This window comes from Lupinus angustifolius, chromosome LG20 (genome assembly GCF_001865875.1).
Source record: "Lupinus angustifolius cultivar Tanjil chromosome LG20, LupAngTanjil_v1.0, whole genome shotgun sequence".
Classification (NCBI taxonomy): Eukaryota; Viridiplantae; Streptophyta; class Magnoliopsida; order Fabales; family Fabaceae; genus Lupinus; species Lupinus angustifolius.
The window spans coordinates 16501921-16524981 of NC_032028.1; the positions used below are offsets into that span (position 1 = coordinate 16501921).

Sequence of the window (23061 nt, forward strand, 5' to 3'; positions counted from 1 at the left end):
AAAGATGTATCCGTAGAATTTGTTGATACTCATAACCAACTTGCAGACATTTTCACTAAGCCCTTGGTAAAAGAACTTTTTTTACAAAATTAGACTTGAATTAGGCATTCTTGATGAAGCTTACCTGTCTTAACATGCTTATATGATTATATGTTTGCTTCATTAATATTATCTCATGCCTACTTGATCTTCAATATGTTTATTTGTGTTAAAAAACTTAATTTTTTTGGGTTAAAATCATTTTCATAGCTTAATTTTGCCTAAAAATAAGCTTTTCTAGGGTACGTAATCGATTACATTGGAGAGTAACCGATTACAGGATGAAATATCGTGTTTTAGTAACCGATTACCCAAAGTGAGTAATCGATTACTCAAAGCTGCTGTTTGAAATTTTTAATTTTTTTTTGAGTAATCGATTACTCAAAGAGGGTAATCGATTACTCTGTGCTGTTATATATGAAATTTCTGCAAATTTTAACTTTTTCAAAAACCCATCTTCCTCACTCAACTCGTGTTCTCCTCTTCTCAAAGCCTCTCAACCTCTAAAAACCTTATTTTTGATCCATTTTGGGTGATCTTTGTGTCCATTCATATCACATTCTTGATTCTAAACACTTCTAACCAACCATTTTCGTGATTAGTGGCTCAAATTAAAAAACCCCAAATTCCCAAAAACCAAAAAACCATAAATTTCAAAATCCAAAATTCATGGCTTCATCTTCTAAATCAAAGAAACTACGCTCAAATACTACTCAAAGGATTCAAGGAACAACATCTTTGGAATGCAAACCTCTGGACTTAACAAGGCTTCTTGCTAACGATGAGCAACGCAAGATATTTGAGGAACACTTCCATGGTCGCGACATTTTACTCCTAAATATGGTAATGTTGATAATTTTGAGTTTGAAGATTTTTTGTTCCCTTATCTCTTACGTCAACAAAAACGATCTCTTACGTCAACAAAACCTTTTTGACTTTTGTTCTGAAACAAACGACATTTATCCCGAACTTGTGAGAGTATTTTATTGTAACATGAACTTTCGGAAAAATCGTCTTACATCCTATGTTAAAGGAAAAGACATTGTGTTAGACCTAAAAACTTTCAGTTCATTGTTATGTAACATACCCTATCAAGGTAACATAACAAGTTTCGGCCTTGTATGTGAATGGGATAAATATGATCGAAAGGATTTTTATAACTCCTTATGTCGACTTTCGAAAAGGGAAATAGAAATGCGTAAGCAACAAGGCTTTGGAGAGACTGTCAAACACCGAGACATCCTATCTCTGTATATTTCAAACTAGAGGAATGTTTGATTCATTATTTCTTGAGTTATGTCATTATACCTAAATTTTGAAATCATTCTCAAATAAGTGACATAGAACTCCAATTGATGTATGCCATAAAGTTTAATATCAAAATCAATTGGACTCTCATGATAATGAGACAAATGTGGACCGTTAGAGGTACTCAAAGACCTCAGAACCCGCACTTATACTCATAGAACCGACAAGCCGACCACTGATGCTGAACCATCTGAACCTGAAGCTCCTAATCCTTTTGAACCACAACCATATGAGTTTCATGCTCAATCATCCTCATCTACTGCCATGCCCTCGAACCAAATGATTATGGATGAGTTGGTTTCTCTCCGAGGCTACATCACCAATCGGATGGATGCTCTCGATTCTCAGAATCAAAAAATCCAATATGAACTTCATTGCCTCTCCTCAAGGATGGACAACATGGATATAGAGGAAGATAACTCGGAGCCTGAATCTTAGTATTCTTTCATAATATTTGTTGTATTACTTTAAAATCTCGGACAAATTGTTACTTAGTTGTTGTTTGTTTTTATGTTCTTGCTGCTGGACAAATTTATGTTTTGGTGTTTTATGCTTTATCTTGATAGAAACATCTTAACTATGCACTACATTAATTTTCATATAATGTGCTATACATCCTGTATGCTATATATGCTATATATCTTTGTGCTGGACTCTTGGCTTTTCTACTTTTTGATGAAGTCAAAAGGGGGAGAAAAGTTGGGAGAGTGTATTTTCTGTCAAACTTTATTCCAAATGAAAGGGGGAGCATAAAATATAGGTAATCTCTTCTCCACATTTCTTCTCTATGATGCCAGCATCGTAAATACTTGAGCTCCATCCATCAAGAGTTTCTTCATTTGATTGCCGGTGATGCTTTTGGTTTCATAATAGGATTCAATGAGGTTCTTAGTGTGAAGAAGATCTTTGCTCCTGACCTTGGCACGGTTTTGATGAAGACACCAACATCACCAAAAAGAAGAAAAGGAAGAATACTTATGAAGACAAAGAAGATTAAAGCTTCAAGAAGATTAGAATAAGTCTCTATAGGTACTTCTATCATAAAACTCTTACTTATGCAAAGTAGCAATGCTCAAATTATTTTTAAAGAATAATGAAACACTTTGAAAATACTTAAAACAATTTTTGAAAAGATGTGTAACGGGTTACTTAATTCAAGTAACAAGTTACATGTGAGAGAAAAAGAGTTATCCAACTTAAAACTGCTCAGAGTAATCCATTACTACATTTGAGTAACAGATTACCAGTTTTACAAAAGTTGAGTAACCGATTACCCAAATGGTGTAATCGATTATTCAAATTCGAATTTATAAATTCAGTGGACAGAATGTTTGGGTAATTGATTACCCAATGTAAGTAATCGATTACTGAGGACTGTTGAAAGTGATTTCAGATTTCAAAACGAAAAGTTTTCCCTCCAAACAAAATCACTTCACTCCAAACAACTCCTACACTTTCAGAAAGGCACCTTGGATGTTTGGAAAGCCTATATAAAGACTCTAACCTCTCAAAACATCAACACACAACTTTCCCAACACTCTCATAAATTCTCTCACTGTTTTTCTGCACTTTTGCACTAAGTTCTTAATCTTTCAAAAGAGAATTTATTCTGAGTAATTGCTTCAAAATGTTTTCACAATTATATTGAGCATTATTACTAAGCATACAAAGAGAGTTGATTGGATTGAAAGTGATATAATATTTCATACCTGTAAAGGCAATCCAAAGCCATTGTTGTAACTCTGCATTCATTGCAAACAATCTTTCTTTCACAGGGTGTGAATAGAAAGGAGATAGAGTGACTTGGAAAAAGGTATAAATATTAGTTAGTGTGTAAGGTACAGAGAGATCTCAGGGTGAGATATTGTAATTATAACTCTTAATATTTAGTGGAAAGTCTCTTGTGCTGCAAGAGTACTGGACGTAGCCTTCAGTGGACAAGAAGGTGAACTAGTATAAAATACTTGTGTACTCTCCTTTCCCTTTCCTCTTTACTTTATACTTGTTTATTTTCTGCAATATTATCCGCTGCACATTAACTCTTACATTTTGCATATAAAGTTACTATAATTTTAAGTCAACTAATTCCCCCCCCCCCCCTCTTAGTTGCAATCCTATTCTTACACTAAGGGCTGAGCCGCACCATGTAGAGGGGTGAGCCTATTCGTCGGAAGTGTGTTGTGGGAGGATTTGGCAGTCGGATAAATTTTGAACCTTTGTCCCTATCGATTTTGGTGGTTACCTTTTCTGTTCGCACCGGACATAGCACAACCGGCGGCACCATGTGTTTCTATTTGCTTTCTTGCCATTGGCGTTGCGGGGAGTGGTTCATATGGTACCGTCGAGTATGTCTAACTAGAGGACGCGTGAGTGGCAATTGGGATATTTGTGTTTTCTGGCTCCATGATCATGGTCATCGAACTTTCTGCACACAACCCTTCCTATGTTCGCCTTGTGTCATTTCGGCCTCGGCGTTCAATTATGGTTCTTTAGTTGCCTACCCGTTAAGTGGTATTCATGTGCCTCTTATGACCCATTCCATCTAGACCCCTTCTAGAGGTTGTTGGAGGATTCGAAAGTGATGTATGTGATGTATTAGCTGTGAATTATGATGGCTTGCATTCTCACATGTGTCTAGTGTTCTGTTGGATTCGGTGCCTGCAGCGATCGCGGGTTGATGAGACTACCCTACTGAGTCCCATTGATTAATCGGTTTCCTTGAATGACACTTTGTCGTGGTGTCAGTCTTGCTTAATCGTTTACGGTGGCAACACTTGCACGTCAAGCAAAGTCATTGATGGATGCTACCTGGTTGATCCTGCCAGTAGTTGTATGCTTGTCTCAAAGATGAAGCCATGCATGTGTAAGTATGAACTAATTCAGACTATGAAACTACGAATGGCTCATTAAATCAGTTATAGTTTGTTTGATGGTATCTACTACTCGGATAATCGTACTAATTCTAGAGCTAATATGTGCAACAAACCCCGACATCTAGAAGGGATGCATTTACTAGATAAAAGGTGGGCGCAGGCTTTGCCTATTGCTTTGATGATTCATGATAACTCGCTTAATCGCACGCCCTTTCTACCGGCAACGCATCATTCAAATTTATGCCCTATCAACTTTCGATGGTAGGATAGTGGCCTACCATGGTGGTGATGGGTGACGGAGAATTCGGTTTTGATTCCATATAGGGAGCCTAAGAAACGGCTACCACATCCAAGGAAGATAGCAGGTGCGCAAATTACCCAATCCTGACACGGGGAGGTAGTGACAATAAATAACAACACCGAGCTCATTGAGTCTGGTAATTAGAACGAGTACAATCTAAATCCCTTAACGATGATCCATTAGAGGCAAGGTTGGTGCCAGCAACCGCGGTAATTCCAGCTCCAATAGCGTATATTTAAGTTGTTATAGTTAAAAATCTCGTAGTTGGACCTTGGGTTAGGTCGACCAGTCCGCCATTGGTGTGCACCAGTCGGCTCATCCCTTCTGTCGGTGATGCGCTCCTGGCCTTAACTCGCGGGGTCGTGCCTCCGGCACTGTTACTTTGAAGAAATTAGAGTGTTCAAAGCAAGCCTACGCTCTAGATACATTAGCATGTGATAACACCACAAGATTCTGATCCTATTGTGTCGACCTTCGGGATCGGAGTAATGATTAACAGGGACAATCAGGGGCATTCATATTTCATAGTCAGAGGTGAAGTATGGTCACAACGCTGAAACTTAAAGGGCACCACTACGAGTGGAGCCTGCGGCTTAATTTGACTCAATATGGGGAAACTTACCAGGTCCAGACATAGTAAGGATTGACAAGCTTAGAGCTCCTTCTTGATTCTATTGGTGGTGGTGCATTGCCGTTCTTAGTTGGTGGAGCGTTTTGTCTAGTTAATTTCGTTAACGAACGAGATCTCAGCCTGCTAACTAGCTATGTGGAGGTAACTTTCCACGACCAGCTTCTTAGAGGGACTATGGCCACATACGCCACGAAAGTTTAAGGCAATAACAAGTTTGTGATGCCCTTAGATGTCCTGGGCTGCACGTGCGCTACACTAATGTATTCAACGAGTCTAGCCTTGGCCGACAGGCCTAGGTAATCTTTGAAATTTCATCGTGATGGGGATAAATCATTGCAATTGTTAGTCTTCAACGAGGAATTCCTAGAAAGCGCGAGTCATCAGCTCGCGTTGACTATGTTCCTGCCCTTTGTACACACCGCTCATCACTCCTACCGATTGAATGGTCTGGTGAAGTGTTCGGATTGCAACGACGTGGGCGGTTCATTGTCGGCAACGTTGTGAGAAGTCCACTGAACCTTATCATTTAGAGGAAGCAAAATAAAATTATCTGGAAAACTTTGATTGTCGGGCTTTAGAGTATGAATCATCTTAAAACTTGCCCTAGTTTGAGAGGCTTCCAGTTTTCTTTTGCTTTTAGTGCTCTTTACTTCATGCATAATGTAACACCCCGAAAATAATTTCTATTTAATATATTTAATCTCTTAGAAAAATGTGTAAAATTGTCTTTTATGTAACCTATAACTTACAAATAATTTTCACTTTTACCTTATTCCATTTACAAGATTGTCAAATTTTCAAACCTTGCGGAAATAAAATTCTTAATACGTTGAAGATAATTAAATGAATACAATTCTGTTCTGAATACTTCTCATTCATAAAATTCTTGAATAAATATAGAATTGTTTACATGGCGAAATCTAATCTTCGCCACAAATAAAAAAAACTGAAAATACAAAGAAAATAATGTCGGGGCATTGGCATTACAAAAAGTACCTTTGACAGGTTCCTATCACAACAAAACAAAAGAGAAACCTCCTAAACCGGACGCGCACTGGAAGCCTCGCTAGGGTCTTCCTCCACCTCCGAGTCAGAAGAGATCTCAATGACCTCAACTGAATCTTCTATGCAGATAAGCTCTACACACTCGACGTTGTCTTCCTCCTCCTCTTCCTCCACTTCATCCGCTCCCCAATCCATCGAGGGGTCCGGGGTCTACCCCCTTGGCATAGCCCAGTCTGTCCCTCTTGGCGCCGATCCTAATGTTGAGAATCCTGTTTGGGGCCAGGTCCGAACAACTTCTCGTACGCCTAGAGCATCAGCCAGTACAGAAAGTCCGACGGTTGTAGGTCTTCGGTCGGGCAAAGTGAATGATGCCTCCTAAACTGCGTAGTAAGGTGGAAGATGCAGAACTAAGCCATTGTTTACCCAATCCATCTCTAGGGTGCAAGGACCTGTGTAAGTGTGTCGATTACCCTCAACACTCCATGTCCCCTCTTGGGACATAGTGAAATGTTAACCTCAGATCAGTGCTGATGGGTCCATCTGAATATGTGTACACATACACCAGAAGAAAAGAGAGGGAGTAAAACATCTATGAAAAACTTGTCATCGATGTCGTCGAATTATACGGAATAATACACCAAGAGAACACACGAGTACATATATATCATATGCTCATACAAGCATATAATAATGAGGAATGAAGTATAAAACTCGAGAATTTAGAATCAATATCGACGGATATCATGTGTGCAATGTGATATATGAGTCCACCATCCTTACTCCTTTATCCTCCCAATAACTATTCGGAAATAACCGAGAGTACAATTCCCATAACAAGCTGATTTGATCGCACCAAAATTATTCCTCGCAAGGATATATGATCGATCTGTTCCAACGGAACTGTCCATTTCAGGATGGTGTTGTATCAAACACTTTATGGTCATCCCTCTCATTGATCTTGATTGCAAAGAGTGGTTGTCAAAGATCGTCTAGTTTGCGTTGTGAGCACTGTCTGATCCAACATAATACCTCACCCTGGAAACAGCTCAGCCGGAGGTTGAGTCCAACGGCTGGAAGAGACCCACACGTCGCGTGATGTCTGGTGCACCCTGACGGCCGTTGAAAATCCGGAGAACCGAGTGCCTCCCACACCCGCTCATACTCATAACTGCATCAGGTCTCCAAGGTGAACAACCTCTTATCGATGGTACAATGTAGGCAAAGGAAGTCGGAAAAATGGATCCGTAACCTCGGGAAAAGGATTGGCTCTAGCAGCTTGGCACGAGGGTCCCAGTCGCCAACTCGTCGGCTGTCGGTGGACTGCTTGAGCTGCTCTCGCGGCGGGAGTGGGTCGTCGCGTGTCGGTCGGAGGACGAATTGGAACGATCCCTTCGAATGTTGACGCCAAGCATTGCAGTGGTCCCTATGGATGTTGACGCATTGTCATTTCTGCCTAGTGCTCTGAATCTCAAAGTGAAGAAATTCAACCAACAAAGGGTAAACAGTGGGAGTAACTATGACTATGACTTTCTTAAGGTAGCCAAATGCCTCATGATCTAATTAGTGATGCACATGAATGGATTAACGAGATTCCCATTGTGCCTGTCTACTATCCAGCTACACCACAACCAAGGGAACGGGCTTGGTAGAATCAGCGGGGAAAGAAGACCCTGTTGAGCTTGACTCTAGTCCGACATTGTGAAATGACTTGAGAGGTGTAGGATAAGTGGGAGCTGGAAATAGCGGAAGTGAAATACCACTACTTTTAACGTTCATAACGACGTTGCTTTTTTATCCTTCGATGTCGCCTCTTCCTATCATTGTGAAGCATAATTAACCAAGTGTTGGATTGTTCACCCACATACAAAGAATGTGAGTTGGGTTTAGACCGTCATGAGACATGTTAGTTTTACCCTACTTATGACAGTGTCACAATAGTAATTCAACCTAGTACGAGAGGAACTGTTGATTCGCACAATTGGTCATCGCGCTTGGTTGAAAAGCCAGTGGAGCAAAGCTACCATGCATTGCATTATGAGTAAACGCCTCTAAGTCAGAATTCGGGCTAGAAGCGATAAGTGTGCCTGTCGCCCATTTTCCAACTAGCGGTAGGGGGCCTCGGCCCCCTAGAGGCACGTGCCATTGGTGACCCCCGCGGCCTCGTGGTACGCCTTGAAGCGTTATTCCCCATTGGGCGATGGGTGGAATCCTTTGCGGACGACTTAAATACCTGACGAGGTATTGTAGGTGGCAGAGTGGCCTTGCTTCCACGATCCACTAAGATTCAACCCTTGTCGTTTCGATTCGTCTCTCCCATCTCAAACCTTATTTGGAGTTAGGTCGTACACCCTACAAGGCTTACGAACCCGCACCTCGTATGGGCGACGAGGCGAGTAGGTTCAAAGTCCACGTTCCTCAAGCACACGGTAGAGACGAAGATACTTACAATGTGGAGTGCGGCATCGCCTCTAGCCATGCCCCATGGTTCCTTGTGTGTTGTTCATGGTGTCCGGTGGTTGGGGTGCTTTGTGCCTGGTATGGTTCCTCATGTGTGATCCTGAGTGCAAGGTGAAAGAGAGGCCATGACACATGTGTCTAAGTGTTATTAGGTGAAATTGAGGCCATTACACACTTTCCGAGTGCTAGGTGAAAGTGACCCATTCCGTGGCATATGTTCCGAGTTGTAGGTGAAAGTGACCCATTCTGTGGTACATCTTCAGAGTGCTAAGTGAAAGTGACCCATGCCATGGCACATGGTCCGAGTGCTTGGTGAAAGTGACCCGTGCCTCGTGTGAGATTCTTGCTTATCTCACATTCCCTATTTCAGTGAAAGCATCGCACGAAGCTAGCCCCTTCATGAAATGCCTCCATATTTGGAGAGGAGCCTATGATTATTTAGCCATGGTTGCCACTAAAGTTTCACGTAAGAATTCAACCCCCAGGCGATGTTGCCCGTCATGGCACCATCGCGTGTCCTACACTTCGGTGGAAAATCATTTGAGGTAAATGCCTCGATGTTACATGGGCGTAACTTTGGGAAATGTTTAGGAATAATGCTCCTAGCATTCCTACAAAAGAACAGCTCAAAAAACATGGTACACACTCGTTATCTAATTTTCGAGGAATTATGTAAAGCTCGTCACTTGGAAAAATTATCAAAATTTATTGCCTTGGAGTAAAATCATGTAACTTCGTTGACCACTAGCTCCTATTCTTATAAGCACATGTGCAAAAACTCATGGAAAAATTCGACCTCTAGCCTAAAAAACCCAGTATGTCTTCCAAAAAAAAGGTTTTCCAGTGGTGCAGAGTGGGCTTCTGCATATTAGCCTACTATATGGGGGCAAGCTGCCTTCCTACCCACACACCTTGGTGGGCCAGGATGGCGAGCTATAGGGCTCCCTCGAACGCCCCAACAAGCTATCCCAGGCATGCTGGTGCATTTTTCCATGGGGATGTGGGCAATTCGACCGAGTCATCTTCTATGCCGAATCCCGGTCGCACGCGGCCAGCTGCAGGCTGGTGCTTTGGCTTGGTGTTGTCCGACACCTAGAACTTATTGAGGATGCATCAAGGGCTTAGACTGTTCCTCGCGGATCAACTTGGATTTCTTGATGCGAAAGTGTCTTTTGTCGAGGTGCCGGCATCATCACACAATGCCGAGTTGGGTAGCTGCGGGCATTGCTCGGACGTGCCGAGGCTTCTAGTGTTGCACGTTCTTTACAACAGGATGTGGTGTTAGGTGATGCCTTTAGTGGCACAGCCGGAGCACGAAGGGGCACAAGTCCAGTCATCCGAAATTGTGTTGTGGGCAGGTTGGCATGGTTTTAGTCCAGGTGCAGTCGTTTATGTCTCATGCAACAAAGTGTCTTGTGTAGGCCTGTCCCTCAGAGAAGTGTGTAGTGTTGAGGTGCTGGTTTGGTCACATGGTGCTGGTTCGATAGTTGCGGGCTTCCGTCCGACTTGCCGAGGCTTCTAGTGTGTCAAGTTGTGCACGAAAGGATGTGGTGTTGGGTGAAGCCCTTAGGGGCAGATCACCCCAAAGTGTGTTGTCGGCGGGTTTGCACGGTTGAGGTCAAGGTGCGGTTGTGTATGAATCGAGCAAAGAATGCGGCTTGTGTAGGCTCGTCCCTCGGGAAAGCGTGGTTTGTTGACGTGTTGGTTTGGTCGCACAATGCCAAGTGGGTTAGTTGCATCCGCCATGCAGACATTTTGACGCCTCTAGTGTGACTCGTTCTACACAGAAGGATGTTGTGTTGGGTGAAGCCTTAAGGGGCACAACTGCAGCACGAAGGAGCACAAGTCTAATCGTCCGGAAGTGCGTTGTGGTCGAGTTTGCATGTTTTGAAGTCTCTATGGGGTCGTGTCTGACCCAAGCTAAACTATGCGGTGTCTAGGCTCGTGCCTCGTTAAACTGTGGTCTGGTGATGATCTAGATCGGTGACACGGTGGCGATGTATGTACATGTGGGCATTTTCTGGATGTGCCCAGGCTTCTCGTGTGACCTGTTGTGCACCGAATTATTAGGTGATGCCTTCACAGAAGTACATGAGAGGCCCACCACTGAGAAGCAGCAGGGGGCTTTTGCCCCATAATGTCTCGCTCGGTTTGTGATCTGCTCTAGTTGGGAGATTTATGCAGGATGCCTTGAAGCACCATTCTCTACTTGGTGCTCTAAGAGTCTTTTGAGTGACTTAAATAGTAGGGCACTTCGGAATAGGCTGACTAGACTTGCTGTTATGATGCACTTTGATTTTTCTCCTGTCGCCTTGTTTTGTGCCACCAGCCTCCAACTTTTTAAGTTCTAGTTCGTACACCCAATGAGGCTTGTGGAGTAGCAACTCGTGTGTGTGGTTAGTCGAATTGGTGCAACGAAAATCCACGAGGGCGCATAGTCCCTTATTCGAGTGATAGGTGAAATAGACCCATGCCATACACACTTTCCAAGTGGTAGGTGAAGGTGATGGCACATGTTCCAAGTGGTTGATGAAAGTGACTCGTGCCTCGCATGAGATTATTGCTTCTGTCGCATTCCCTATTTCGGTGAATGCATCATAAGACGCCGACCCCTTCATGAAATGCCTCCATATTTGGAGGGGAACCCAATTTTTTTTTTCCATGGTTGCCTGCAAAGTCTCAAGTCCGAATTCAACTCCTATGCGAAGTTGCTCGTCATAGCACCATGGCGTGTGCCACACTTTGGTGGAAAATCATTTGAGGTAAAGGCCTCGATGTTACATGGGCGTAACTTTGGGAAATGTTTAGGAAAAATATTCCAAGCCTTCCTGCAAAAGAACAGCTCAAAAAACATGGTACACACTCATTTTCTAATTTTCGGGACTAATCTAATGCTCGCCGTTTAAAAAATTACGAAAAATTATCGGATTGGCGAAAAATTGTGAAACTTCAGGGAAAAATTCGACCTCTAGCCTCAAAAAACCCGAGATGTGATGTGAATCTATTTGAGAGGATTCAGAATTTTGTTTTGATCGTTCTTGAATGTAAGTCTTTGAGAAGAATATGGGATTTTTGCACCTTGAAACTTGTTATATTTTTTATTGGTTTTTGTTTTGGATTTTTGTTTGGCCGTGGGATATGATTATGTGGTTTGGTTTTTGGGTTGTTTTTGGTGAGTGTTTGGACGTGGGTTTTGGGATGAAGGTTGAGTGAGTTTGTGGATTGTTAAGGGAATTGTGTATGGGTATTTGTTGTTGGTTGTATGTGAGGGGATTATTTTGGTCGTGTATGGTTTATGGTTAAGTTGATAGAAGAAGATGGATTAGATAGGAAGATGAAGGCGCCACAAGCTTGATTGCTTGATAAGCCTAATGTATTTCGCCACAAGGAAGAGAACCTTGATAAGAAAGGGCCTTGGTTTAACCAAGAAACTAGGAGAAACTCAACTAGCAATTGATTATTTTCCAAATAAAATTCAAGTTAATTTATTCAATATCAAAGCCAAGTACAAATATCCATGGAATTTTCGGCCAAGCTATGTGCATAAAGAGTAGTAAAGTACATTGAATATTCCCCTAACTCTTTTCCCCCATGTGTTTTCGGTTTGGGGGGGAATTGCAAGGTGTATTGATGGCTTCCCTTAATCTAATTCCCATGTGCTCTTTTTGGTTGAGGTGGAAATTTGAATTTGAAAATGATTCTCCATGGAGTAAATGTCCAAATTCGGTTGAGGAGTGAATAAGGAAACAATCATTTTGTCTTCATGGCTTTCCTTTATGGTGTGTCTCGTGTAAAGGAGAATATCTCCTTGATGATTATTCCCACTCCTAGTAATTTGAATAAGGAAGGTATTGATGGATTCTAATTTGAGTTCAATGCTTTGGAGTGAATAAGGAAACAATCAATTTGCCTTCTTTGGTTTCCTTGATTTACCTCGTGTGAATAGAGGGATTCTCTATGATGATCACACCCAACACATGCTTGATTTGAATAAGGAAGGTCTTGATGAGCTCTCATTCTGATTTGAATCTTTAAGGAAAGTTTTGCCTTGCTCCTTGATTCTCATTCACACGCCTCCTTGATTAGGAAATAGATGGAATTTGTTTGATTGCTCTTGATTGTTTCCATATAGGGATCTTCCACACTTGCTCTTCAAATTAGGATAGGATTCTTTGAGATCTTATGGCCTTTAAGGGTGATCTCACGGCTTGGCTCACTAAGGAAAGTGTTCCCTTGCTTGTACCTGGATTACATGGTTCTTAATGAAATTTATTACAACTATAAGTTCAAGTATAATGCAAATAGTAATTGTTCTTCCAAATAAGGTAGGAAAATAATTCCTAGACTATATGTGGGTATGATAATCCCCACTTATTAAATGGGACTCCCACATGCCTCAAGTGTTCCCTCCTTGGCCGTGGCCAACTTGGGTTACTTCTACAAAAATGGTGCAATGTATGGGCCTGATTTCCTTGTTGGGCTTTGTTGACTTGATCATTTGTTCCACTAATAGGTTGAGAGTTTGGTGTGCCTTCTTGGTTTTGGACCGGGTCATGGGCCCTCCTAGCCCACTTAGCTCTTCCTCATTGATGGGCCTTGGTGGATTCATATCAGGATGTCTTCCCAGAGAAAAGGATATCCCACTCGAAATTCTTGATGCGTGCGTCTCACTTGTCAAAGTTCTGGTTTGGTGACTCAGTGACGGGTTGGGTAGTTGCTGGTGGCGGGCATGCTGAGGCTTCTAATGTGACCCTTTTTGCACGGAAGGATGTGTTGTTAGGTGAAGCCTTCAGGGGCATAGACGTAGCACGAAGGGGCGCAATTCCAATCATCCGGAAGTGTGTTGCGGGCTGGTTTGCACGGTTGAAGTCAAGGTGCAGTCGTCTATGATGCTAGCAACAATGTGCCTGAGGTAGGCTTGTCTCTCAGAATGTGTTGGTTGTTGAGGTGTTGGATTGGGCCCACGATGCGGAGTTGGTAGTTACGGCATCCCATAGACGTTTTGAGGCTTCTAGTGCGACCATTCCTGCACGGAAGGATGTGGTGCTGGATGAAGCTCTTAGGGGCACAACTGCAGCACCAAGGGGCGCATGCCCAATCATCTGAAAGTAGTGTGTTTGCGGCTGGTTTTCATGGTTGAAGTCAAGGTGCGGTGCTGTAAGACGCATGCAACAATGTTGCGCGTAGTAGGCTTGTCCCACGGAAATATGTGCGCACCTCAAGAAATATGTTTACACCTAGGCGTATATGTTAGGTGATGCCATAAGGGCTGAGCCGCACCATGTAGAAGGGTGAGCATGTTCGTCGAAAGTGCATTGTGGGTGAATTTGGCAATCGGATAAATTTTGAACCCTGATCTCTATCGATTTTGGTGGTTACCTTTTGTGTTTGCACCTAACGTAGCGGATCCGACGGCACTAGGTGTTTCCATTTGCTTGCTTGCCATTGGCATTGTGAGGAATGGTTCGTATGGTACTATCGAGTCTGTCTAACGGGAGGGCGGGTGAGTGGCAATTGGTATGTTTGTGTTGTCTGCTCCATGATAATAGTCATCTAACTTTCAGCACACAACCCTTCCCATGTCCGCCTTGTGTCATTTCAGCCACATCGTTCAATTATGGTTCTTGTGTTGCCTACCTGTTAAGTGGTATTCATGCACCTCTTATGACCCGTTCCATCCAGACCCCTTCTAGAGGTCATTGGAGGATTTGAAAGTGATGTGTGTGATGTTTTAGTTGTGAATTATGATGGCTTGCGTTCTCACACGTGTCTAGTGTTCCCATGGATTCGGTGTATGCGGCGAACGCAGGCTGATGAGTCTGCCCCTTTGGGTCCCTTTGATATATCGGTTCCCTTGAATAACACTTTGTCATGGTGTCGGTCTTGCTTAACAGTTCGCGGTGGCATAACTTGCACGTCGAGCAAAGTCGTTGATGGATACTACATGGTTGATCCTGCTAGTAGTCATATGCTTGTCTCGAAGATTAAGCCATGCATGTGTAAGTATGAACTAATTCAGACTCTGAAACTGCGAATGGCTCATTCAATCAGTTATAATTTGTTAGATGGTATCTACTACTCGGATAACCATAATAATTCTAGAGCTAATACGTGCAACAAACCCCAACTTCTGGAAGGGATGCATTTATTAGATAAAAGGTCGACACAGGCTCTGCTTGTTGCTTTAATGATTCATGATAACTCGTCGGATTGAACGACCTTTATGCCGATGAAGCATCATTCAAATTTTTGCCTTATCAAATTTCGATGGTAGGATAGTGGCCTACCATGGTGGTGACGGGTGACGGAGAATTAGGGTCCGGTTCCATATAGGGAGCCTAAGAAACGGTTACCACATCCAAGGAAGGCAGCAAGCACGCAAATTACCCAATCCTCACACGGGGAGGTAGTGACAATAAATAACAATATCGGGCTCATTGAGTCCGGTAATTGAAATGATTACAATCTAAATACCTTAACGAGGATCCATTGGAGGGCTAGTCTGGTGCTAGCAGCCGCGGTAATTCCAGCTCCAATAGCGTATATTTAAGTTGTTATAGTTAGAAAGCTGGTAGTTGGACCTTTGGTTGGGTCGATCGGTCCACCATTGGTGTGCACTAGTCGGCTCATCCATTCTACCAGCAATACGCTCCTGGCCTTAACTGGTCGGGTCGTGTCTCCAACGTTGTTACTTTGAAGAAATTAGAGTGCTCAAAGCAAGCCTATGCTCAGGATACATTAGCATGGGATAACACCACAAGATTCTGATCCTATTGTGTTGGCCTTCGGATCAGAGTAATGATTAACAAGGACAGTCATTGGGATTCGTATTTCATATTCAGAGGTGAAATTCTTGGATTTATGAAAGACGAAAAACTACGAAAGCATTTGCCAAGGATGTTTTCATTAATCAAGAACGAAAGTTGGGGGCTCGAAGACAATCAGATACCATCCTAGTTTCAACCATAAACGATGTCGGCCAGGGATCAGCAGATGTTGCTTTTAGGACTCCGCTGGCACCTTATGAGAAATCAAAGTCTTTGGGTTCCGGGGGGAGTATGGTCGCAAGGCTGAAATTTAAAGGAATTGACGGAAGGGCACCACCAGGAGTGGAGCATGCGGCTTAATTTGACTCAACACCGGGAAACTTACAAGGTCCAGACATAGTAAGGATTAACAAACTGTGAGCTCTTTCTTGATTCTATGGGTGGTGGTGCATGGCCGTTCTTAGTTGGTGGAGTGATTTGTCTGGTTAATTTTGTTAAAGAATGAGACCTTAGCCTGCTAACAAGCTATATGGAGGTAACCCTCCATTGCCAGATTCATAGAGCGACTATGGCCACTTAGGCCACAGAAGTTTGAGACAATAACAGGTCTATGATGCCCTTAGATCTTATGGGCCACACTCACACTACGCTGACGTATTCAACGAGTCTATAGCCTTGGCCGATAGGCCCAGGTAATCTTTGAAATTCCATCGTGATGGGGATAGATCATTGCAATTGTTGGTCTTCAACGAGAAATTCCATCAGCTCACGTTGACTATGTCCCTGCCCTTTGTACACACCACTTCTCGCTCCTACCGATTGAGTGGTCCGATGAAGTATCTGGATTGCGACGATGTGGACGGTTCACTGTCGGCGACTTTGTGAGAAGTCCACTGAACCTTATCATTTAGAGGAAGGAGAAGTCGTAACTAGGTTTCCGTAGGTGAACCTGCGGAAGAATCTTTGTCGAAGCCTCAAAAGCAATGCGACCCCGTGAATCTGTTTTACTCCTCAAGGGTGGCTAGAGGTGTTTGGCACCTCGGTCCCCCTCGTGTTAGGAGGCACCACACCCTCTACGGTGTCCTCCTGGCCTAATAACAAAACCCTGGCGTGGAACGCACCTAGGAAATTGAAATCGTTTAGTTCGCCCCCGTCGGCCCGAAGACGGTGCTCGTGCAGGAAAAGTTGTGACATGCTTATCCTAAAGACTCTCGGCACCAAATATCTCGACTCTGGCATCGATGAAGAACGTAGTGAAATGCGATACTTGGTGTGTATTGCAGAATCCCATGAACCATCGAGTCTTTAAATGCAAGTTGTGCCCGAAGCAATTAGGTCGAGGGCATGCCTGCCTAGGTATTGCACATCGTTGCCCCATGCCTTGGCCCCGTGCTAGGCACCAAGCGGGGCGAATGTTGGCTTCCTGCAAGTAATGTCTCACGGTTGGTTGAAAACTGAGTCCACGGTGGAGGGCACTGTGATGGATGGTGGCTGAGCTAATGCTTGAGACTGATCGTGCGTGTCACTCCCACCAGCTTTGCAACTCTTTGATCCATGGGAATATGTTGGCCTCCTAATACGGGAACATCAGGTCAAGCGGGGCTACCCGCTGAGTTTCAGTATATCAATAAGTGGAGGAAGAGAAACTAACAAGGATTCCCTTAGTAGTGGCGAGCGAACCGGGAAAATCCAACCATGAGAATCAGTTGCCCTCGATGTCTGAATTGTAGTATGGAGAAGCGTCCTCAACGGCGGACTGAGCCCAAGTCCCCTAGAAGGGGGCGTCGGAGAGGGTGAGAGGCCCGTCGTGCCCAGACCTTGTTGCAGCATGAGGCGCTATCAGCGAGTCGGGTTGTTTGGGAGTGCAGCCCCAATCGGGTGGTAAATTCCGTTGAAGGCTAAATTGAGGCGAGAGACCGATAGTGAACAAGTACCGTAGGGGAAAGATGAAAAGGACTTTGAAAAGAGAGTCAAAGACTGCTTGAAATTGTCGAGAGGGAAAGGGATGGGGGCCGGTAATGTGCCTCGGTCGGATGTGGAAGGGCGAGAGCCGATCCACCAATCGACTTGGGACAATGACCAACGCGAATTGTGATGGTGGCCCAAGATTGGGCTATTGACATGCTCGTGAAGACGTCATCATCGTGATTGTGTTAGGAAGTGTGCGTCGTTTCGTGTGCTTCGGCTCCTGCATGCTCCGAGCGTCGGCCTGCAGGCTCCATATTCGACCCATCTTGAAACACGGAACAAGGAGTTTGACATGTGTGCGAGTTAGAGGACAAGTAAACCCCTAAGGCACAATGAAGCTGATTGGTGGGATCCCCTTGTGGGTGGCACCGTTGACCGACCCTGATCTTCTGTGAAGGGTTTGAGTGATAGCATACCTGTCGGAACCCGAAAGATGGTGAACTATGCCTGAGCGGGGCGAGGCCAGTGGAAACTCTGGTGGAGGCGAACAGCGATACTGACGTGCAAATCGTTCATCTGACTTGGGTATAGGGGCGAAAGACTAATCGAACCGTCTTGTAGCTGGTTCCCTCCGAAGTTTCCCTCAGGATAGGTAGAGCCTATAGGCGAGTTCTATCGGGTAAAGCCAATGATTAGAGGCATCGGGGGTGCAACGCCCTCGACCTATTCTCAAACTTTAAATAGGTAGGGTGATGTGGCTGCTTTGTTGAGCCACGCCACGAAATCGAGAGCTCAGAGTGGGCTATTTTTGGTAAGCAGAACTACCGATGCGGGATGAACCGGAAGTGGGTTACGGTGCCCAACTGTGTGCTAACCTAGACCCTACAAAGGGTGTTGGTTGATTAAGACAGCATGACGCTAGTCATGGAAGTCAAAATCTGCTAAGGAGTTTGTAACAACTTACCTGCCGAATCAACTAGCCCCAAAAATGGATGGCGCTAAAGCGCGCGATCCATACCCAGCCATCAGGGCAAGGGCCAGGCCCCGATGAGTAGGAGGGCGTGGCGGTCGCTTCAAAACCTAGGGCGTGAGCCCGGGCGGAGCGGTCGTCGGTGCAGATCTTAATGGTAGTAGCAAATATTCAAATGAGAACATTGAAGGCCGACTAGGGGAAAGGTTCCATGTGAACGACACTTGCACATGGGTTAGTCGATCCTAAGGGACGAGGGAAGCCCGTCTGATAGCACTCTAAGTGTGCACTCCGAAAGGGAATTGGGTTAAAATTACTGAACTGGGACGTGGTGGCTGACGGCAACGTTCGGGTGTCCGGAGACCGCGGCGGGGACCCAGGAAAGAGTTATATTTTCTTTTTAACAGCCTGCCCATCCTGGAAACAACTCAACCGCAGGTAGGGTCCAGTGGCTAGAAGAGCACTGCACGTCGCGTGGTGTCTACTACGCCCCCAAATGCCCTTGAAAATCTGGAGGACCGAGTGCCTCCCACGCCCGGTCATACTCATAACCGCATCAGGTCTTCAAGGTGAACAACCTCTGGTTGATGGAACAATGAAGGCAAGGGAAGTTTGCAAAATGGATCTGTAACCTCGGAAAAATGGATTCGTAACCTCTAGTCGATGGAACAATGTAGACGACTTTCCTTGTTACACAAACCACACAAAAAATAGAGTAATGTGAAGCACAAAATAGCTCAAATATTATAAAATAGCTCACAATTACTAAGAATATGTATAAGATCAGAATCATGAAGAACATGTAATTTCTACCCTTAAGAAATCTCTAAACAGTAATGAAAGAATCATGCAAGAACAAGATAGGATGATGAACACATTTGATAATATGCAATGAATGACATGTTAATCTTTAAGCATAATACTATCTCACTCTAATCTCACATGCAATTTTGTCTGCATATATGACATACAAAGAATATGAAAGTATGCAACTTAGCAGTTCTAATATGAATGTATTCATTCGTATATGAAATCTGTTGAAAATACAGTTTATATAGAAAAACAGTTTTGCACCCAGTTAATCGACTATGTTGCTTCTTAATCGATTAATGGGTTGTTAGAGAGTAACTGAATTCTGTTTTTCAGTTATCTGTTGAAACTGTTAAAAACTATTTTCACGTTAATCGATTAACTAGCATATTTTCAATCTAGGTTTACCTAACCTAGACTCAATAACTAAGACACATCTAAGAATCTAGTCTAGACATGAAGCTCTTGAATCTTTGGCATGTTGATTTGTTGAGTTGTCTTTAAGCTTTCACTAAGTCCTTTGTCTTCATTAAAACATAGGCAAGCTTAAGTGCTCTCTTGACACATTGCACTTTCAATCTCCCCCTTTTTGATGATGACAAACTCAACACCAAATTTGTTTTGATGCATAGCTTGAAGATGATCACAAAATGAATGGTTGTTGATTTCAAAGTTAAAGTGCATGGCTAGACAACAGAAGCTTAGTATTATTTACAACCTGCACACATTAAACAACAAAACAACCTTTCTCCCCCTTTTGACATTATCAAAAAGATAAACTAAATGAAACTTTGGTCAAAAGTAAGAAGAGATATGAAGTGAACTCAAACTGTAATTAATCAATTAATTTTGAGAATGTAATTAATTAACCAGTTGATGAAATAATTGAACAAGCGCACACATTTACCAACATTTAATCGATTAAAATAGTGGGTTAATCGATTAAAATAGTAGGTTAATCGATTAAAATAGTAGGTTAATCGATTAAAATAGTAGGTTAATCGATTAAAATAGTAGGTTAATCGATTAAAATAGTAGGTTAATCGATTAAAATAGTAGGTTAATCGATTAAAATAGTAGGTTAATCGATTAAAATAGTAGGTTAATCGATTAAAATAGTAGGTTAATCGATTAAACCAACAGAATATACAGCAATATCATAGATTTAATGGCATGGAGGGTTATACATGAAACAATCAAGCATGGAATGATCAAACATTTACATTATAGCATTCAAACAGTAGGCTCAATCAAACATAAGATATACATATAACCAAACATGATCAAGAACCATTAAACATGCAATCATGCCATTTGACATATATAAGCAAAACGAAACCACAATAGGAATGATTTAAGTTGAAATGACATGCATATGAAGTCATAAAATTGCAGCAATAGTAGATAGTTAGAGTTACACTCCAGAAAACATAGAGAAAAATATGTCTCGAAATTACAAAGCAGCATAAATCCTGAAAATTAGCCATATTGAAGGACTAAACCTAGGGTAATCTAAGATCTAAGGCCTTATAATCTAGGGATGTAGAGGAGGATCTCTGTTATTAGTTACGGTCAGACTGCTATCACCCTAGATGAGGAATTTCAGCTACTCAAACTCTGCACAAAACCTCTCATTCTATGCCTCAACCATGTTCTAGATAGAGCTCCTCATAGCCTGATAGTGGTTATCGATGTAAGCAACCTGACGCTCCTCAAATTGTTCCAAAGCAGTATGGTAGGAGTCCTTCAAAGACTGAAAGTGTAAGTCCATCCTGTTGTTTAGCCTTTGCTCCATGGCATCTAACTGAGCTAATCCAAAGGATGATTCCTGCGACGTAGTTCCAGATGGCTCCCCGTGAGTTTCCGCATTAGGCTGATCTGTACCAGCCTGATCCTCATCATCAGATAGCTCCAAATCCACTGTAGTAAAATCTTCCTGGTATTTCCAAGTACTTCCATACTTGTAGATACTTATATTGTGGATAAGGCTTTCACCAACAAGGAGATCTTTGTTAGAAGTCTCTGTGACGATGGTGTCAAATACGTCAATATGCAGATAGTCAATAATTCTCGATATGAAGATACTGTAGGGCAGCAATTTGGATTGCGATATAGAGACATTATACATGACCTTCAGAATTTCTTGAGGCCAATTATCCATTATATTCTCCTTCACAACATACATAAATTTCAGATCATTAACAGTAGGTTGTGCATGATTAGTGTTCCTATGAATAAAGATGTACGCAATCAAATAGTGAAGCAATCTATTCTCTACCGATAAAGAACCAACTTTAGTCAGTTCTCGCTGGACATATAGATGGGGAACTCTCATACATGATTTATATACCCCAGCAGCATTGAAATCAGCAAGCCATTAACAATCACCTAGGCTAACACTGGTAGTGGATAAGCCACCCACATTCTTAAAAATGCTATTATCCATCTCAAACAGATTTCCCGAAATCATAGACCAATATCTACCATCCTTATAACAGAAGTTAGCGTAAAATTCCTAATCAAAGTGGGATACAGATTACCCGTTAATTCCAAAAACATTAAAGCTCCCTGAGCCTGCATACCTTGTAGAAATTCGAAATTCTGTTCCGCCATCCAAGTAAGATCAACATACTTTATTTAGGTGGGTTTCCTTTCCAGAAATTTGGACAATCGGGTTTCCTAAAGTATGAGTGAGTAGTAGGAATCTCCACGGTCGTGCCTCACGTTCGGATTTGAAGATGAATTATTAGGAGGCCTACGAGTGCGTTGAGCAGTTGTCTTGAACCTCTTTGAATGTCCCCTTTCCATTGTTGATTAAACACTGTGAGTAATGAGAGGAGAAGGAGGATAAGGGAGGGATCCTAGAGCTTAGGGTTTGGAATTGGGAATGGGATTTCTTGGGAAATCGTGAAACAATTTGGATGAATTGAGGTCCACAAATGGGTAAAGGTGAGGTTTAATACTTCTATTAAGCTAAGATTTCGAATTTGTTGTTTGCATTTGAGATTTTCATAAAAAAGGAGGAAGATAGGGTTTGAAAAAGTGACAAAAAAACGCTTCTGATTCTAATATATATGCTGCCATTAATCGATTACGTGATGCATTTAATCGATTAAGCAGTGTAAATATTCCTGGTTTTCAGAAAAATGAGCCTAGGTAATCGATTAAAATAAATATTAATGGATTAAATTTAGTAAAAACTGAAATGTTTGCTACTGGAACTCATTTTAATCGATTAATAAGGATAGTTAATCCATTAACTGGCATCAGATTTGCATAAGCAAGAGGTTTTTGGGTTTTAGAAGCATGCAAAGATTTGTAATATTTATCAAGCAGTTTTTACTCAATCACATATACATTTTCAGCTTGTCACACAAGATCATGAGTTATAATAGGAATATAATGCATTCGTAACAACTATACATTTTGAAACATAGAAGACATTAATCATGTGAAGCATATAATAACATTTTTAGATGATTTTAATAAAGATAGTTTTCATCAAGAATTCCAAGTTCTCTTCTAAGAACATAGAAGGTATCTCGTGAGAGAGGCTTGGTGAAAATATCAGCCAATTGCTTAGATGTTTCAACAAATTCAAGCACACAATCACCTTTTTTTACAGGGTCACGCAAGAAATGATATCTAATTTCAATATGCTTGGTTCTAGAATGCAAAAAGGGATTCTTGGATAGGTTTATGGCACTTGTATTATCACATTTGATAGGAATCTTTTATAGGTTAAGTCCAAAGTCCTTAAGTTGTTGCTTCATCCAAAGGATTTGAGCGCAACACACACCAATGGCAATGTATTCCGCTTCGGCGGTGGACAAAGCAACACATGCTTGCTTTTTACTATGCCATGCAACTAAGGAACTACCAAGTAAATGAAAAGTCCCACTAGTGCTTTTCTTATCCAACTTACATCCCGCAAAATCAAAATCAGAATACCCTACCAAGGATAATGAGGCATCCCTAGGATACCACAATCC

The 23061-nt window shown here is 42.4% G+C and overlaps 3 long non-coding RNA genes across 3 annotated transcripts in view; 2 read left to right on the plus strand and 1 right to left on the minus strand.

The window, feature by feature from the left end:
* Nucleotides 1-10463, plus strand: part of LOC109335793 — a 20254-nt gene extending 9791 nt beyond the window's left edge. The window contains exons 2-3 of the long non-coding RNA XR_002106258.1: nucleotides 7901-7905; nucleotides 10452-10463. This is a non-coding gene — a long non-coding RNA (uncharacterized LOC109335793). The remainder of the gene's footprint in view (nucleotides 1-7900; nucleotides 7906-10451) is intronic.
* LOC109335791 lies at nucleotides 3800-14423 on the minus strand. The gene is made up of 2 exons (XR_002106256.1): nucleotides 14274-14423; nucleotides 3800-3870 (listed from the first exon to the last, which is right to left on the minus strand). It is a non-coding gene; the product is annotated as an uncharacterized LOC109335791 (long non-coding RNA).
* The window catches only part of LOC109335792, a 72343-nt gene continuing 66960 nt past the window's right edge, over nucleotides 17679-23061 (plus strand). The window contains exon 1 of the long non-coding RNA XR_002106257.1: nucleotides 17679-17941. This is a non-coding gene — a long non-coding RNA (uncharacterized LOC109335792). The remainder of the gene's footprint in view (nucleotides 17942-23061) is intronic.